Source organism: Oncorhynchus mykiss, chromosome 8 (genome assembly GCF_057628025.1).
Source record: "Oncorhynchus mykiss isolate SJ-2025 chromosome 8, ASM5762802v1, whole genome shotgun sequence".
Classification (NCBI taxonomy): domain Eukaryota; kingdom Metazoa; phylum Chordata; class Actinopteri; order Salmoniformes; family Salmonidae; genus Oncorhynchus; species Oncorhynchus mykiss.
Window position 1 is genome coordinate 27,933,084 of NC_143029.1, and position 19,070 is coordinate 27,952,153.

A 19,070-nucleotide genomic window follows, 5' to 3' on the forward strand; every position below is an offset into this window, starting at 1 on the left:
GAACACAGGAGGGATGGTTGCTGTACGCATGTGTAATGACCTCTGTACGCATATGTAGATATTCCATAAAAAATCTGCCATTTCCAGCTACAATAGTAATTTACAACATTAATAATGTCTACACTGTATTTTTGATCAATTTGATGTTATTTTAATGGACAACAAAATTGCTTTTCTTTCAAAATCAAGGACATTTCTAAGTAACCCCAAACTTTTGAACAGTAGTGTACGTCTCATGTCTGAGCCATTGAACTGGGACTCAACTTTGTCCATGTACTGACGTTTAGCCCTGCTTGATTGGTATGCGGAAGGAATAGCTATTCTGTTTGTATTCTTCCATATTCCCAGTCTTCTTGCCCTGGTTAAATGCAGTGGTTTGGTCTGCTAATATGAAGTGCAAAAATGTATGAAAACCGGAGACAATGTAAGTAATTTACAATCTTTAGAAACTATGAGAATAGATATGTTCAGAACTTTTGTGAAACATCACAGCACGTTGAAAAATATATGGCAAATAGAAATCAAAACTGGATGGTGTTCAGAGATAGATGGGAGGGGTTGAGTGGAGCTGAAGGGTGGAACTAAAAATAACAAGATAACGCATGTAAAATATTATTTGTCCGTAAAATGTATGTAGGTTCAGAACTTTTGTGAAACAGCACAGTTGAAAAATATATGGCAAATATAAATCTTTAATGCTTCAGCAATACAGATGGAATAGAGCCCTAATACTTTCTTTATATGTATACTAAATAGTTAAAGTTAAAGTGAGAGAGAGAGCAGGAGAGATAGTGAGAGAGATGGGGTAAGTGGGTGGTGTGTTGGGGGGGTCTGAACAACAGGATCTGAACAAGTACATCCAGTCCTCCGACATAACCTGGCTGTAGGATCACCTATGAATGGGGGGGGGATAAGTTAATGCTAAGAACATAAATACACATTTGCCTATTCCTGTGCGCGTGAGTGTGTGCATGTGGTAGACTGGACTTACTCAGCAGAGTCCTCCAGCCGTTTAATGACCTTGACGGTACTCTGCATGGGTGCAGAGGCAGGAATCAGGTAGGCATTGTGCTCTGGTAGAACACTGTAACAGCTGGTGACTCTGTTATCCTCAATTGGCTCATAGTGTCTTACCATGTCTCATGAGATTGCTCAGGGGCTCACTTTAAATACTCCTCTCCATGATGCAGAGTGAGTTTTCCTGGATTGACTTGATCACAAAGTCACAGATCTCCTTCAAGTCTATCTGCTCTTAATTTTTCAGTCCATATTCACCAATTAGTTCGGATACATCGTCAACTGTGCATCTCAGGGAAACCTCCAGATTCTTTTTCATCATAGATTTCAGGAAGCTTGCAGTGTTCTGCAACTTCTCAAACCTCCCAACCTTTCTCTCCTTTGGGAGATGGAGTAATTTTCTGACTTCATTCTGGACCGCCTCGAAAACCACAAAGTTGTTGATGAAAGATGCAGGTATTCCAGTTCAACTCTCCCGTCTTCATGACCCTGATTCCAGTCATAATGTCGCGGAGGCCCTGCTTCCCCAGGACTCCCAGGCTGTTCTCGCTGACTCCTAACCCCAGTAAAGCAACTATGCCCATATCCACATCACCAAGGATCAGGCCTCCAATGAGCTCCACCACACCCAGGGATATCACCACCAGGCCCTTCCAGCAGAAGCACACCATGTCCCTTGTGCCGAACACCCTCTCCAGGCCCATCTGATGGAGCTGGAACATCTCTCTTTGGTCCACTGGGCTGGGGCTCTTCATCAGAGAGAAGACAGTGTACAGCTCCATCTTCTTGCTGTTCGCTCTGATCACCGCCTCAATGTTCTGTCGGAAGAATAACAACATCTGCAACTTGGCTGTGATCTGCTCTTGCAAAGAGTTGACTGCCCCTCTAGTGCACCTGGTGGTTCCTACCTTCTCTTGTTTCTGCTCTTCCTTAGCCTCCTCCTCAACCCCCTTCTCCCTGTTTTCTGTTTGCCTGTCCACACCAGGTAAATCCCACACTGATATCTGGCTGTGACTCCTCACTTCCTCTATCAGACAGCAGGAAGAAGATGGTCTTTTATTTCTTTTTTATTTCACCTTGATTTAACCAGGTAGGCTAGTTGAGAACAAGTTCTCATTTACAACTGCGACCTGGCCAAGATAAAGCATAGCAGTGTGAGCAGACAACAACAGAGTTACACATGGAGCAAACAATAAACAAGTCAATAACACAGTAGAAAAGAAGAAGAAGAATAAAAAGAGTCTATAGACATTGTGTGCAAAAGGCATGAGGTAGGCGAATAATTACAATTTAGCAGATTAACACTGGAGTGATACATGATCAGATGGTCATGTGCAGGTAGAGATACTGGTGTGCAAAAGAGCAGAAAAGTAAATCAATAAAAACAGTATGGGGATGAGGTAGGTATATTGGGTGGGCTATTTACCGATGGACTATGTACAGCTGCAGCGATCGGTTAGCTGCTCAGATAGCAGATGTTTAAAGTTGGTGAGGGAGATAAAAGTCTCCAACTTCAGCGATTTTTGCAATTCGTTCCAGTCACAGGCAGCAGAGAACTAGAAGGAAAGGCGGCCAAATGAGGTGTTGGCTTTAGGGATGATCAGTGAGATACACCTGCTGGAGCACGTGCTACGGGTGGGTGTTGCCATCGTGACCAGTGAACTGAGAAGGCGGAGCTTTACCTAGCATGGACTTGTAGATGACCTGGAGCCAGTGGGTCTGGCGACAAATATGTAGCGAGGGCGAGCCGACTAGAGCATACAAGTCGCAGTGGTGGGTGGTATAAGGTGCTTTAGTAACAAAACGGATGGCACTGTGATAAACTGCATCCAGTTTGCTGAGTAGAGTATTGGTAGCGATTTTGTAGATGACATCGCCGAAGTCGAGGATCTTGGCTGTGATCTGCTCTTGCAAAGAGTTGACTGCCCCTCTAGTGCACCTGGTGGTTCCTACCTTCTCTTGTTTCTGCTCTTCCTTAGCCTCCTCCTCAGCCCCCTTCTCCCTGTTTTCTGTTTGCCTGTCCACACCAGGTAACTCCAACCCCACACTGATATCTGGCTGTGACTCCTCGCTTCCTCTATCAGACAGCAGGAAGAAGATGGTCTTTTATTTATTTTTTATTTCACCTTTATTTAACCAGGTAGGCTAGTTGAGAAGGATAGTCAGTCGGTAGGATAGTCAGTTTTACTAGGGTAAGTTTGGCGGCGTGAGTGAAGGAGGCTTTGTTGCGAAATAGAAAGCCGACTCTAGATTTGATTTTAGATTGGAGATGTTTGATATGAGTCTGGAAGGAGAGTTTACAGTCTAGCCAGACACCTAGGTACTTATAGATGTCCACATATTCTAGGTCGGAACCATCCAGGGTGGTGATGCTAGTCGGGCGTGCGGGTGCAGGCAGCGAACGGTTGAAAAGCATGCATTTGGTTTTACTAGCGTTTAAGAGCAGTTGGAGGCCACGGAAGGAGTGTTGTATGGCATTGAAGCTAGTTTGGAGGTTAGATAGCACAGTGTCCAAGTAAGGGCCAGAAGTATACAGAATGGTGTCGTCTGCGTAGAGGTGGATCAGGGAATCGCCCGCAGCAAGAGCAACATCATTGATATATACAGAGAAAAGAGTCGGCCTGAGAATAGAACCCTGTGGCACCCCCATAGAGACTGCCAGAGGACCGGACATCATGCCCTCCGATTTGACACACTGAACTCTGTCTGCGAAGTAGTTGGTGAACCAGGCAAGGCAGTCATTAGAAAAACCGAGGCTACTGAGTCTGCCGATAAGAATCTGATGATTGACAGAGTCGAAAGACTTGGCCAGGTCGATGAAGACGGCTGCACAGTACTGTCTTTTATCGATGGGATTATGATATCGTTTAGTACCTTGAGCGTGGCTGAGGTGCACCCATGACCGGCTCGGAAACCAGATTGCACAGCGGAGAAGGTACGGTGGGATTCGAGATGGCCAGTGATCTGTTTGTTGACTTGGCTTTCGAAGACCTTAGATAGGCAGGGCAGGATGGATATAGGTCTGTAACAGTTTGGGTCCAGGGTGTCTCCCCCTTTGAAGAGGGGGATGACCGCGGCAGCTTTCCAATCCTTGGGGGATCTCAGACAATATGAAAGAGAGGTTGAACAGGCTGGTAATAGGGGTTGCGACAATGGCGGCGGATAGTTTCAGAAATAGAGGGTCCAGATTGTCAAGCCCATCTGATTTGTATGGGTCCAGGTTTTGCAGCTCTTTCAGAACATCTGCTATCTGGATTTGGGTAAAGAAGAAGCTGGGAAGGCTTGGGCGAGTAGCTGCGGGAGGGGGGGGGGGGGCTGTTGGCCGAGGTTGGAGTAGCCAGGGGGAAGGCATGGCCAGCCGAAATGCTTGTTGAAGTTTTTGTTTATCATGGATTTATCGGTGGTGACCGTGCTACCTAGCCTCAGTGCAGTGGGAAGCTGGGAGGAGGTGCTCTTGTTCTCCATGGACTTTACAGTGTCCCAGAACTTTTTGGAGTTAGAGCTATTTTCCGGTCACGACTTGCAGACTTGTTTTTGAGTTGCTGTGCGTTTTGTTGCCAACCTGTTTTGCTACCTGACAAATTTACGGTTTTTACTTTTTAATTACCGTTTATATTTTTGTTTTTTCCTACTCAACTTTTTCACTCCGGACGCTTTATCTGGACACGATTCGTCAGGACCTCCAACAGCCGAAGCTAAGTAGTAACATTAACATGATGCCTTCTAATTGTAGTCGCTGTACTCGCCTTACGGCGAGGATAGCTGTGCTACAAGCCCAGCTTCAGACGCAATCGCTAGGCAAGGGTCATTTCAGTGTAGGAAAGGATGAAACAGCGTCTGTGCCACCAGTAAGTACAGATAGTAGTATAAATCCCCTGGCACAGTCCCCGCAGCCGGACAACTTTCTCACGGTTTCTGGAAGGAAATGCTGTAGGAACGCTCAACCGGTGTTGCTCATTCAGCCGACAGAAACTTTCAACCGGTTTTCCCCATTAAGCAGCGGGTCGGAGTCAGAGGCCGAGTCTTCTCTGGTCTCTACTCCTCCCGTTACGGGGTCTGAGACGCCGAAGCTTCCCACCATTAGCTCTGACAAATTGAAAACTCTAGTCATTGGCGACTCCATTACCCGCAGTATTAGACTTGAGAATCATCCAGCGATCATACACTGTTTACCGGGGGGCAGGGCTACCGACGTTAAGGCTAATTTGAAGATGGTGCTGGCTAAAGCTAAAACTGGCGAGTGTAGAGAGTATAGAGATATTGTTATCCACGTCGGCACCAACGATGTTAGGATGAAACAGTCAGAGATCACCAAGCGCAACATAGCTTCTGCGTGTAAATCAGCTAGAAAGATGTGTCGGCATCGAGTAATTGTCTCTGGCCCCCTCCCAGTTAGGGGGAGTGATGAGCTCTACAGCAGAGTCTCACAACTCAATCGCTGGTTGAAAACTGTTTTCTGCCCCTCCCAAAAGATAGAATTTGTAGATAATTGGCCCTCTTTCTGGGACTCGCCCACAAACAGGACCAAGCCTGACCTGCTGAGGAGTGACGGACTCCATCCTAGCTGGAGGGGTGCTCTCATTTTATCTACCAACATAGACAGGGCTCTAACTCCTCTAGCTCCACAATGAAATAGGGTGCAGGCCAGGCAGCAGGCTGTTAGCCAGCCTGCCAGCATAGTGGAGTCTGCCACTAGCACAGTCAGTGTAGTCAGCTCAGCTATCACCATTGAGACCGTGTCTGTGCCTCGACCTAGGTTGGGCAAAACTAAACATGGCGGTGTTCGCCTTAGCAATCTCACTAGGATAAAGACCACCTCCATTCCTGTCATTATTGAAAGAGATCATGATACCTCACATCTCAAAATAGGGCTACTTAATGTTAGATCCCTTACTTCAAAGGCAATTATAGTCAATGAACTAATCACTGATCATAATCTTGATGTGATTGGCCTGACTGAAACATGGCTTAAGCCTGATGAATTTACTGTGTTAAATGAGGCCTCACCTCCTGGCTACACTAGTGACCATATCCCCCGTGCATCCCGCAAAGGCGGAGGTGTTGCTAACATTTACGATAGCAAATTTCAATTTACAAAAAAAAAAATGACGTTTTCGTCTTTTGAGCTTCTAGTCATGAAATCTATGCAGCCTACTCAATCACTTTTTATAGCTACTGTTTACAGGCCTCCTGGGCCATATACAGCGTTCCTCACTGAGTTCCCTGAATTCCTATCGGACCTTGTAGTCATAGCGGATAATATTCTAATCTTTGGTGACTTTAATATTCACATGGAAAAGTCCACAGACCCACTCCAAAAGGCTTTCGGAGCCATCATCGACTCAGTGGGTTTTGTCCAACATGTCTCTGGACCCACTCACTGTCACAGTCATACGCTGGACCTAGTTTTGTCCCATGGAATAAATGTTGTGGATCTTAATGTTTTTCCTCATAATCCTGGACTATCGGACCACCATTTTATTACGTTTGCAATTGCAACAAATAATCTGCTCAGACCCCAACCAAGGATCATCAAAAGTCGTGCTATAAATTCACAGACAACACAAAGATTCCTTGATGTCCTTCCAGACTCCTTCTGCCTACCCAAGGACGCCAGAGGACAAAAATCAGTTAACCACCTAACTGAGGAACTCAACTTAACCTTGCGCAATACCCTAGATGCAGTTGCACCCCTAAAAACTAAAAACATTTCTCATAAGAAACTAGCTCCCTGGTACACAGAAAATACCCGAGCTCTGAAGCAAGCTTCCAGAAAATTGGAACGGAAATGGCGCCACACCAAACTGGAAGTCTTCCGACTAGCTTGGAAAGACAGTACTGTGCAGTACCGAAGAGCCCTTACTGCTGCTCGATCATCCTATTTTTCTAACTTAATTGAGGAAAATAAGAACAATCCGAAATTCCTTTTTGATACTGTCGCAAAGCTAACTAAAAAGCAGCATTCCCCAAGAGAGGATGACTTTCACTTTAGCAGTGATAAATTCATGAACTTCTTTGAGGAAAAGATTATGATTATTAGAAAGCAAATTACGGACTCTTCCTTAAATCTGCGTATTCCTTCAAAGCTCAGTTGTCCTGAGTCTGCACAACTCTGCCAGGACCTAGGATCAAGAGAGACACTCAAGTGTTTTAGTACTATATCTCTTGACACAATGATGAAAATAATCATGGCCTCTAAACCTTCAAGCTGCATACTGGACCCTATTCCAACTAAACTACTGAAAGAGCTGCTTCCTGTGCTTGGCCCTACTATGTTGAACATAATAAACGGCTCTCTATCCACCGGATGTGTACCAAACTCACTAAAAGTGGCAGTAATAAAGCCTCTCTTGAAAAAGCCAAACCTTGACCCAGAAAATATAAAAAACTATCGGCCTATATCGAATCTTCCATTCCTCTCAAAAATTTTAGAAAAGGCTGTTGCGCAACAACTCACTGCCTTCCTGAAGACAAACAATGTATACGAAATGCTTCAGTCTGGTTTTAGACCCCATCATAGCACTGAGACGGCACTTGTGAAGGTGGTAAATGACATTTTAATGGCATCGGACCGAGGCTCTGCATCTGTCCTCGTGCTCCTAGACCTTAGTGCTGCTTTTGATACCATTGATCACCACATTCTTTTGGAGAGATTGGAAACCCAAATTGGTCTACACGGACAAGTTCTGGCCTGGTTTAGATCTTATCTGTCGGAAAGATATCAGTTTGTCTCTGTGAATGGTCTGTCCTCTGACAAATCAACTGTAAATTTCGGTGTTCCTCAAGGTTCCGTTTTAGGACCACTATTGTTTTCACTATATATTTTACCTCTTGGGGATGTTATTCGAAAACATAATGTTAACTTTCACTGCTATGCAGATGACACACAGCTGTACATTTCAATTAAACATGGTGAAGCCCCAAAATTGCCCTTGCTAGAAGAATGTGTTTCAGACATAAGGAAGTGGATGGCTGCAAACTTTCTACTTTTAAACTCGGACAAAACAGAGATGCTTGTTCTAGGTCCCAAGAAACAAAGAGATCTTCTGTTGAATCTGACAATTAATCTTAATGGTTGTACAGTCGTCTCAAATAAAACTGTGAAGGACCTCGGCGTTACTCTGGACCCTGATCTCTCTTTTGAAGAACATATCAAGACCATTTCAAGGACAGCTTTTTTCCATCTACGTAACATTGCAAAAATCAGGAACTTTCTGTCCAAAAATGATGCAGAAAAATTAATCCATGCTTTTGTCACTTCCAGGTTAGACTACTGCAATGCTCTACTTTCCGGCTACCCGGATAAAGCACTAAATAAACTTCAGTTAGTGCTAAATACGGCTGCTAGAATCCTGACTAGAACCAAAAAATTTGATCATATTACTCCAGTGCTAGCCTCTCTACACTGGCTTCCTGTCAAAGCAAGGGCTGATTTCAAGGTTTTACTGCTAACCTACAAAGCATTACATGGGCTTGCTCCTATCTATCTCTCTGATTTGGTCCTGCCGTACATACCTACACGTACGCTACGGTCACAAGACGCAGGCCTCCTAATTGTCCCTAGAATTTTTAAGCAAACAGCTGGAGGCAGGGCTTTCTCCTATAGAGCTCCATTTTTATGGAACGGTCTGCCTACCCATGTCAGAGACGCAAACTCGGTCTCAACCTTTAAGTCTCTACTGAAGACTCATCTCTTCAGTGGGTCATATGATTGAGTGTAGTCTGGCCCAGGAGTGGGAGGGTGAACGGAAAGGCTCTGGAGCAACGAACCACCCTTGCTGTCTCTGCCTGGCCGGTTCCCCTCTTTCCACTGGGATTCTCTGCCTCTAACCCTATTACAGGGGCTGAGTCACTGGCTTTACTGGGGCTCTCTCATGCCGTCCCTGGAGGAGGTGCGTCACCTGAGTGGGTTGAGTCACTGATGTGGTCATCCTGTCTGGGTTGGCGCCCCCCCCCCCCCCCCCCTTAAGTTGTGCCGTGGCGGAGGTCTTTGTGGGCTATACTCAGCCTTGTCTCAGGATGGTAAGTTGGTGGTTGAAGATATCCCTCTAGTGGTGTGGGGGCTGTGCTTTGGCAAAGTGGGTGGGGTTATATCCTTCCTGTTTGGCCCTGTCCGGGGGTGTCCTCGGAGTGGGCCACAGTGTCTCCTGACCCCTCCTGTCTCAGCCTCCAGTATTTATGCTGCAGTAGTTTATGTGTCGGGGGGCTAGGGTCAGTTTGTTATATCTGGAGTACTTCTCCTGTCCTATTCGGTGTCCTGTGTGAATCTAAGTGTGCGTTCTCTAATTCTCTCCTTCTCTCTTTCTCTCTCTCGGAGGACCTGAGCCCTAGGACCATGCCCCAGGACTACCTGACATGATGACTCCTTGCTGTCCCCAGTCCACCTGGCTGTGCTGCTGCTCCAGTTTCAACTGTTCTGCCTTATTATTATTCGACCATGCTGATCATTTATGAACATTTGAACATCTTGGCCATGTTCTGTTATAATCTCCACCCGGCACAGCCAGAAGAGGACTGGCCATCCCACATATGCTCTCTCTAATTCTCTCTTTCTTTCCCTCTCTCGGAGGACCTGAGCCCTAGGACCATGCCCCAGGAATACCTGACATGATGACTCCTTGCTGTCCCCAGTCCACCTGACTGTGCTGCTGCTCCAGTTTCAACTATTCTGCCTTATTATTATTCGACCATGCTGGTCATTTATGAACATTTGAACATCTTGGCCATGTTCTGTTATAATCTCCACCCGGCACAGCCAGAAGAGGACTGGCCATCCCACATATGCTCTCTCTAATTCTCTCTTTCTTTCCCTCTCTCGGAGGACCTGAGCCCTAGGACCATGCCCCAGGAATACCTGACATGATGACTCCTTGCTGTCCCCAGTCCACCTGACTGTGCTGCTGCTCCAGTTTCAACTATTCTGCCTTATTATTATTCGACCATGCTGGTCATTTATGAACATTTGAACATCTTGACCATGTTTTGTTATAATCTCCACCCGGCACAGCCAGAAGAGGACTGGCCACCCCACATAGCCTGGTTCCTCTCTAGGTTTCTTCCTAGGTTTTGGCCTTTCTAGGGAGTTTTTCCTAGCCACCGTGCTTCTTCACCTGCATTGCTTGCTGTTTGGGGTTTTAGGCTGGGTTTCTGTACAGCACTTTGAGATATCAGCTGATGTACGAAGGGCTATATAAAATAAATTTGATTGATTGATTGATTGAGCTACAGGATGCAAATTTCTGCTTGAAAAACCTGGGCTTTGCTTTCCTGACTGACTGCGTGTATTGGTTCCTGACTTCCCTGAACAGTTGCATATCGCGGGGACTATTCGATGCTATTGCAGTCCGCCACAGGATGTTTTTGTGCTGGTCGAGGGCAGTCAGGTCTGGAGTGAACCAAGGGCTATATCTGTTCTTAGTTCTGCATTTTTTTGAACGGAGCATGCTTATCTAAGATGGTGAGGAAGTTACTATTAAAGAATGACCAGGCATCCTCAACTGACGGGATGAGGTCAATATCCTTCCAGGATACCCGGGCCAGGTCGATTAGAAAGGCCTGCTCGCAGAAGTGTTTTAGTGTTTGACAGTGATGAGGGGTGGTCGTTTGACCGCAGACCCGTAGCAGATACAGGCAATGAGGCAGTGATCGCTGAGATCCTGATTGAAGACAGCGGAGGTGTATTTGGAGGGCCAGTTGGTCAGGATAACGTCTATGAGGGTGCCCATGTTTACAGATTTAGGGTTGTACCTGGTGGGTTCCTTGATGATTTGTGTGAGATTGAGGGCATCTAGCTTGGGTGTTAAGCATATCCCAGTTTAGGTCACCTAACAGAACAAACTCTGAAGCTAGATGGGGGGCGATCAATTCACAAATGGTGTCCAGGGCACAGCTGGGAGCTGAGGGGGGTCGGTAGCAGGCGGCAACAGTGAGAGACTTATTTCTGGAGAGATTCATTTTTAAAATTAGAAGTTCGAACTGTTTGGGTATTACTTTACAGGCTATCTCTGCAGTAGACTGTAACTCCTCCCCCTTTGGCAGTTCCATCTTGACGGAAAATGTTATAGTTGGGTATGGAAATCTCAGAATTTTTGGTGGCCTTCCTAAGCCAGGATTCAGACACGTCAAGGACATCAGGGTTGGCAGAGTGTGCTAAAGCAGTGAGTAAAACAAACTTAGGGAGGAGGCTTCTGATGTTGACATGCATGAAACCAAGGCTTTTTCGATCACAGAAGTCAACAAATGAGGATGCCTGGGGACATGCAGGGCCTGAGTATACCTCCACATCACCCGCGGAACAGAGGAAAAGTAGGATGAGGGTGCGGCTAAAGGCTATCAAAACTGGTCACCTAGAGCGTTGGGGACAAAGAATAAAAGGAGCAAATTTCTGGGCGTGGTAGAATATATTCAGGGCATAATGCGCAGACACAGGTATGGTGGGGTGCGGGTACAGCGGAGGTAATCCCAGGCACTGGGTGATGATAAGAGAGGTTGTATCTCTGGACATGCTGGTTGTAATGGGTGAGGTCACTGCATGTGTGGGAGGTGGGACAAAGGAGGTATCAGAGGTATGAAGAGTGGAACTAGGGGCTCCATTGTAAACTAAAACAATGATAACTAACCTGAACAACAGTATACAAGGCATATTGACATTTGAGAGAGACATACAGCAAGGCATAAAGTAATCGCAGGTGTTGATTGGGAGAGCTAGCTAAAACAACAGGTGAGACAACAATAGCTAATCAGCTAACACAACAACAGCAGGTAAAATGGCGATGACTAGGCAGAGAGGGTCGGATTAACTACACACAGAGCCTGAGTTCGCGGCTGGGGCCGACAGATAAAAAATAAATAAACAGAATGGAGTACCGTGATTAATGGACAGTCCAGCAGGTATCAGCTATGTAGCCAAGTGATCATAGTGTCCAGGGGGCAGCAGTAGATGGAACAGGGAAGCCACTTCTGGAGGTTCTTGAATGTGTTTTAAAATTAAAAATAATAGCTATTCCGTATCACATTGGGTGAGGCAGGTTACCGGAAGGTATAATCGAATTAAAAATCGAAAGGAGATTGAAAATAAAATTGAAATATATATACAAAAAATATGAAAAATACAAAAGTACATGGGAGGACGAGCAAAACACGTCTTCACTGCTACACCGTCTTGGAATGTCTGACACTGGCTGATGAAAAGATCCACTGACTCACAGGCCTTATTCAAGTCCTCTATGACACCTTCAGTTTGCCCAAGTGTATTGTCTGTTTTATGTTTAACATAAGCACGGTAGTAGTAAGGAATGGCTGCCCAGTCACTGTCTAACTCAATTGCTTTGGGGTAGAGCTCCTTACTATGTTTGTAGTCCTTCTTGAAGAGCATTTTGTTTCCAATTTTGATGTAGTGATATATACTGGAGCATTGAGTGTTTCTTTTTTTTAGTTGCCCGTAGGTTTTCTTCATGTCGGTCCTCAATTTCTCCTTCAGTTGTTCTGTTTTTTTTTTTGATCTCCTCAGACATCCGCAGGTACCAGAGGCCCCAGTACTCATTCAATATGGCCACTTCCACCTTCTGCTCTGCTTTATCTTTGGTTTTATTGTAAACTTCCTCTTGTATAATCCTGCAGTATTCTGAGAAAAGCTCCTCTGTCTGTAAGATTCTAGGGATGTCATTCTTCAGAACGCGTGACACTCTCTCCGCTGACACGTGGTCCCGCGTCCGCCTGGCATCCAGCAGCTGTAGAGGGCCAGTGTTCGGAGATGTCTGCAGCCGCTCGTACACTCACCTGGGGAGGTGGGTGGAGCAGGCCAGCAGTTGAGCGGACTCAGGCCTTCCCTGACGGCTCAACACTGCTCAACACGGTCATTGCTAGGAAGGAAGGTCAACACCACAAACAAGCCCCCGGCACTCAGCACCTTCTTAGACACCCGCAGGTCTGTGTCATGCCCTGCCAGGTTGGTGGCTACTATGACATCACCGGGTTGGAGTTCTTGCCCTGTGATGTTGGTGTTGTCCTCGCTGTCATCTGTGTAGATCTTCAGGCCCCTGATCTCACTGGTTCGTTGCTGTTTCCTCTTGTCCAGAGTTGTATGGATGTTCTGGGCCTGTTAAATTGTCTCACAGATGACTAACGCAGCCCTGTATCGAGTCCTTTGCATCTCCTGCAATTCCACAACACATATCTTTTCTGTCCACTGATCCTCATCACCCAACATTTCACCCTCCTCTTCAAACAGCTTGGAGTTCAAGAATGTGGGGATCTTGACTATTGTGAGGCCATCATAGAGCTCATTCAGTGAATTAATCTCACACTGGTTCCCGAGAGTTCCAGTGATTCCAAAGATCTTGCCCTGGTACTTCTTGAAAAAGAAAACATTGGACAGGAAATTGGTGATGACTGTCATGCTGCTCAGCTTGGTCCAGTGTTTCATTTCAAGGAACTGCTGCAAACCATCTCCCCATTTCTTGTTGCGCTCCACCACACCGGTATGCTCAGAGTCCATTGGGCAGATGCCATCTGGGCTAACAATGTATTTATCCTTCTTCTGCATCTGAGAGCCTGAAAGGCATTTCGTACCCACAGCCCTAGCTTCTGATTCACAAGATCTTTCAAAAAGCCAGGGATGTGTGTTCTGGTATCTATGCATCTGTTTCCTGTAGTGTTAGGTTCTGTAGATTCTTTGGTCAACAATTCACTGAATGGAAATTTCCCCTTCACTTTCTCCATAGCATCCTACATTACAACCTGGAGGATGGCCTTTTTTGGTGATACAATTGTTCCTCCGTGACTTGTATTAGATTCAGCGTTTTGGGATAGAGTGGTAAAGTGAAGGTTACTCCTCAATGCCTGCTCCACAGTCTGACACAACATGTCAACATCATCATACAGAGTGCTGCAATGTCCCTTGTTAAGGAGTAGGAAGGACAGCTTATCCACATCGCTTCTTTCACAGAGTTTCAGTTGGCCATTACTGTCTTGTGTGTAATATGACAATGTGCCAGACAAGAAGTCCGTAGCCACAGAGTGAACTTAATCAATGACTCTTGTGTAAAATCCTCACATTTATCAGTCATGCTATCTGGTGAGTCACAGAAGCCAGGATGAAGAACTGTCTCTGTCTCTGCCCTCTTTAATAGCTCCTGGAGCAGGGCATCGTCGAGGTCAGTGTTGTCATACAATACTTTGTAGAAACGCAGAGAAGGACCTTGGATGGTTGGGCGGTCTGAGTTAGTGATGAATCTGTACTTGCAGACTATGCTCCATATGGTGGCCAGGATTATGTTGAGGTGTTCCATGCCTGGCATGTCACCGGAAAGATAGCTGGTCTGCATGCCATAGTCTAACAGCAGAGAATCCACCTCATCCACAATAATGCACTGGAATTGTCTGTCAGGTCTCACGTCCTTCTTCTCAAAGTCCTGTCTGAGGCAGTCTGCAGCAAAGCTCTCCACTGTCCCATACACCACTTAAGCCTTGTAGCACTTTTTACGAGCTTCATCATTGTTTTTGTCAGTGTTGCTATCGACCATAATATTGAGATCATTGTAGAATAGGCGCCACTCATCTGAGTCCCTCTTGGAAAGGACAGGAGAGCTGGACAGGATGTCTACCTTTTTTTCAGCCCATTTGGCTTTGTAAGCTGCAAACATGGCCATCACACAGGACTTCCCCTCCCCAGTACCCAGCTGCAGTAGATGACCAGAGTCAGACAGAACCAGCAGGCACCAGCTGACCATCTGTGTTAGACGAGGAGTTATGGGACTAACAGATTTAGCCTATCGACACAGATGTAGTAGTATACATTTCAGATGGTCTGGGTGCTTAAATTCTCCTGTTACAGGAGTGTCTCTTTCACTCTGATTTCTTATTTCTTTAACCACATGATCCACAATGTATTTTATTGTTTCACAAACCTTCTCAATCCCTTCAAAGTCACTTGCTGTCTGCAGCTCCCTCAGGATATCATCCAAGCTCTTTTCCCTGTCCATCTGCAGACTGGCTTTCAGCTGAGCAAACAAGCCTGGGCCATCTTCATTTGACAGCAGCTGCTCTTCAAGGGAGGATCCCTCTGCATCTTTGAAACTTGATGGCACCAGGTTAAGCTCCATTAACTGTAAAACTTTGAGTATGGAGGAGAGAGAGAGAGGGGAGCTATCGATCGTCTGCTTTTTCAATTGCTTCTGACTGCCAAAGGCAGTTAGGTTCTTTACTCCGATGTTTCCAGTTTTCCCCAGCTGTTTAACCAGTAGATGGAAGAAGTCCAGAACTCCGACTCCATCCCAGAGTTTCAATCTCACTAGGGTAGAGAGCACTTTGAGAGAATGTTGAAATAGTTCCATCTGACAGGTTCTTGATGCTGATGACAACATATGTTCAAAACATAGCATCTCAAGCATATGATCGAAAGGTGTCTCCCTCTCTTTCTCTACATCTTGTCGTTGGCAATGAATGCATCTCGTCGTTGGCAATGAATGCATCTCAAGACAATTTCCAGAAGCCTCACAAGATTAAAATCCTTCTTGGAGATCGTCTGTGTAGAAAACTGCTTACAGATTGCTGCTAGCTTGTCTTTGGGTGTGTATGTCTTGCTGTCTGTGCCTTTGGTGTCTGAGTGTTTAGAGCAAATAGAAGAATGCTGATCATCACGGTTTGATGCTTCATACTCATACTAGCTGCTTTCACAAGAGTCGTTAAAATACTCTGAATATGAATGTTGTTTTCGCCTAAGTGCCCATACTCAATGGTGTTTTCTGGGAGTTGTCCCCCAAGAACAAGGCTCTGAGGCTTAAACACTGCCCCCCTCTCCTCCACTTTCTCTACCCACGGCTGGAGCTGCAGGAAGTTATTGATGAAGCCCTCCAGATCTCCAAACAGGACCATGTTGTCTGTGGGAGAGATTTGTGTTGTCACTGTATCAATGTAGAAGGATTTGATGTTCAGATTCCTGTAGAAGTCTTCCCATTCCTCCAGTCTGTGGGACGGTGAGTCCATCAGAACTCCTACTACTTTGCTTTGCATTACTTGGAGCGCTGTCAACATGGAAGCTATGCAAGAGCTGTTTTGCACCGCTGTCACATATCTCCAAGGTCTTTTTCTTTCTGGGGATGTAGTTAACTCACACAGGGTGAGCATCTGATGGTATGTAGGAGACCAGCCTTTGGAACAGGAAAATGCTCTGTAAAGATCTGTAAGTGGCTTTAACACTTTCTTTTGCTCTGCATGGCCCTCTCTTTGTCTCCAGTCCTTCCTAGTGGACAGAACATTCCCCATGAGGTAGCAGAAAATGCCAGACATGACCTAGAGGCCAACAGGGCCAGCATATTCCAGGTTCTTACATAAAAGGACCAGGAGCAGGCTACCAACTATGCTTCGGTCAAGCCAGGTCCATGGGTTGGTGAAGTTGTCACCATTTACTTTTTGATACATTGTATTCACAAGCACCTCTGCCTTACTGGTCTTGTCCAAAGATACAGTGCTTTGTTCCAAGAACTTGAGTTGGTCTTCCTCCCTTGAATCTAACTGCTTCTCATGTCTCTGGTGAAGCTCTTTGAGATCAGATTCTTGTTGGATCATGTCCATGACTGAGAACCCCTGTGGGTTGGTCCAGGTTGGCAGAATGTGGTGTCTCTGTAAAAGCTCCGGCAGGGATCAGGCTGTATCAGTAACAGGGTATATAGCAGACCTATAGCCTGCTGACCACTCCAGTGTCCTCGGCCTGTTAGCACCAGTAGGGGGGAAGCAACAGAGAGATCCAAACCCATTTCATCCAGAAAACATCTCAGACATTCCCTCTGTACTTCCACCCAAGTGTAATCTGCCCCTCTCTCTCTGAGCTTGTCAAGGGAGTGGAGAAGCAGCTCCAGGAATTTCAGTTTGGCATTGCTGTTGTCTTAGATCATTCGGAGTCCCTGCCTTCTCCAGGCAAGCAGGGTGGGAGAGAAGCAGACAAGGTCGCTCAAGGTCTTGACCTTCAGCAAGCTGTACCAGGTGTCAGTCAGAGCTTCAGTGAAGAGGCACTGTCTTGTGTTATTCGTCTCCCCTGTGTAACTAACATCATGCACAATGGGCTTCAGGTCAGGCATGCCAACAGGACGCCCTGCCTCCCCGACCTTGAGACAGCAGACGTTTAAAGGCCTTACAGAGTGCTTGTTGGTATGTAGTATCAGTCTCATCAGCAGGGCAAGGGGTGGACTCTCTCCCAGATTCGTCTCCAGGGTTGCTCCCTCCTTCTTCATGGAACACCTCTCACAAAAAAAGACTCAAAAACAAAGACAAAGAAAGCCTAAGGACCAGAGGGTGATAAGGGACAAAATGAGGCTATACTGCATGCAGAGAAAGATCCAGTGAGAGGAAAGGACAGATGGAGGAGGAAAGATGGCAGAGCTCGGAAGACACCTCTCTGGTGACTTCCGAGCTCTGCCATCTTTCCTCCTCCATCTGTCTGTCTGCCACACAAAGCTCTCTGGCCGCCTCCAGTGCTTCCCTCAGCTCTTTCTCCAGCTCGTCCTTTCCTCTCACTGGATCTTTCCTGTCCAACTGTTTAGTGTGAGACTCTGCATGCAGAATAGCCTCATTTTGTCCCTTAACACCCTCTGGTCTTTAGGCTTTCTTTGTCATTGTTTTTTAGTCTTTTTTGTGAGAGGTTTGCTAAAAAATGTGGGTCTAAAAACACATTTTGAGGGGCTCAAAACAACTTGCCCTGAATGACGGGGTCGCCACTGATGTTTATATATATGTATGTGTACATACAGTACCAGTCAAAAGTTTGGCCACCTACTCATTCAAGGGTTTTTCTTCATTTTTTACCATTTTCGACATCATTGAATAATAGTGAAGACATCAAAACTATGAAATAACACATGGATTCACGTAGTAACCAAGAAAGTGTTAGACAAATCAAAATACATGTTATATTTGAGAGTATTCAAAGTACCCACCCTTTGCCTTGATGACAGCTTTACACACTCTTGGCATTCTCTCAACCAGCTTCATGAGGTAGTCACCTGGAATGCATTTCAATTAACAGGTGAGCCTTGTTAAAAGTTAATTTGTCATCAACTGTTCAGAGGAGACTGCGTGACTATGTATTTTTGTAAATAACAGCTGGTGCGCAATATCTAAGGAAGTCTTGAGCTATTGCTCGCCTAAGATAGACCACACTATCTACCTAGAGAGTTTTCATCTGTATTTTTCATAGCTGTTTACATACCACCAGTCAGAGGCTGGCACTAAGACAGCATTGAATGAGCTGTATTTCGGCATAATGTTGCGCCCAGACCTTAGAGCTTTTTATGTCTCTATTTTGGTTTGGTCAGGGTGTGATTTGGGTGGACAGGTATGGTTCTCAGTCAGGGACAGCAGTCTATCGTTGTCTCTGATTGTCTGTAGCCATGAAGTGCTTTGAAAGGCTGGTCATGGCAAACATCAACACCAATATCCCAGAAACCCTAGACCCACTCCAATTTGCATACCGCCCCAACAGATCCACAGATTTATTGCACTCCACACTGCCCTTTCCCACCTGAACAAAAGGAACACCTATGTGGGAATGCTATTCATTGACTACAGCTCAGCGTTCAACACCATAGCACCCTCAAAGCTCATAAATAAGCTAAGGACCCTGGGACTAAACACCTTCCTCTGCAACTGGATCCTGGACTTCCTGACGGGCTGCCCCAAGGTGGTAAGGGTAGGTAACAACACATCTGCCATGCTGATACTCAACACAAGGGCCCCTCAGGGGTGCATGTTCAGTCCCCTCCTGTACTCCCTGTTCACTCATGTCTGCACGGCCAGGCACAACTTCAACACCATCATCAAGTTTGCAGATGATACAACAGTGGTAGGCCTGATCACCGACATTGACGAGACAGACTATAGGGAGGAGGTCAGAGACCTGGCCGTGTGGTGCCAGGATAACAACCTCTCCCTCAATGTGATCAAGACAAAGGAGAAGATTGTGGACTACAGAAAAATGAGGACAGAGCACGCCCCCATTCTCATCGACGGGGCTGCAATGGATCAGCGTGAGAGCTTCAAGTTCCTTGGTGTCCACATCA

General features: G+C 46.0%; 1 pseudogene; it reads right to left on the reverse strand.

The window, feature by feature from the left end:
* Positions 1–1,331: 1,331 nt before the first annotated feature.
* Positions 1,332–16,590, reverse strand: LOC149981484 (uncharacterized; annotated as a pseudogene).
* Between the last annotated feature and the right edge of the window lie 2,480 nt (positions 16,591–19,070).